A 313-nucleotide genomic window follows, 5' to 3' on the forward strand; every position below is an offset into this window, starting at 1 on the left:
TTCAATTCAAACCGAGTTGTCTTCGTTTATTGGAGCTAATAATTACGAACGGGGAATTGATGAAGATCACAAAGTAAGTACCTTATTTCTTTATTATATCTAGTTTATTTGAACCTAAGAAACAAGAAAATAATTCTCGTGAAAATACTTTTACCCTTTTCAAGTACTTTAATCAAGTCGAATTAGATCAATTGAATTTTAATGATAATATATTCCAACATTGAGTTGTATAATAGTAGAGTAGTTCTTGAAGAATTTATTGGTATAATTATTAATTACTATGTCTAAGTTTAAATTGAAGATGACTCATCTA

This window comes from Arachis ipaensis, chromosome B10 (genome assembly GCF_000816755.2).
Source record: "Arachis ipaensis cultivar K30076 chromosome B10, Araip1.1, whole genome shotgun sequence".
Taxonomy (NCBI): Eukaryota; Viridiplantae; Streptophyta; class Magnoliopsida; order Fabales; family Fabaceae; genus Arachis; species Arachis ipaensis.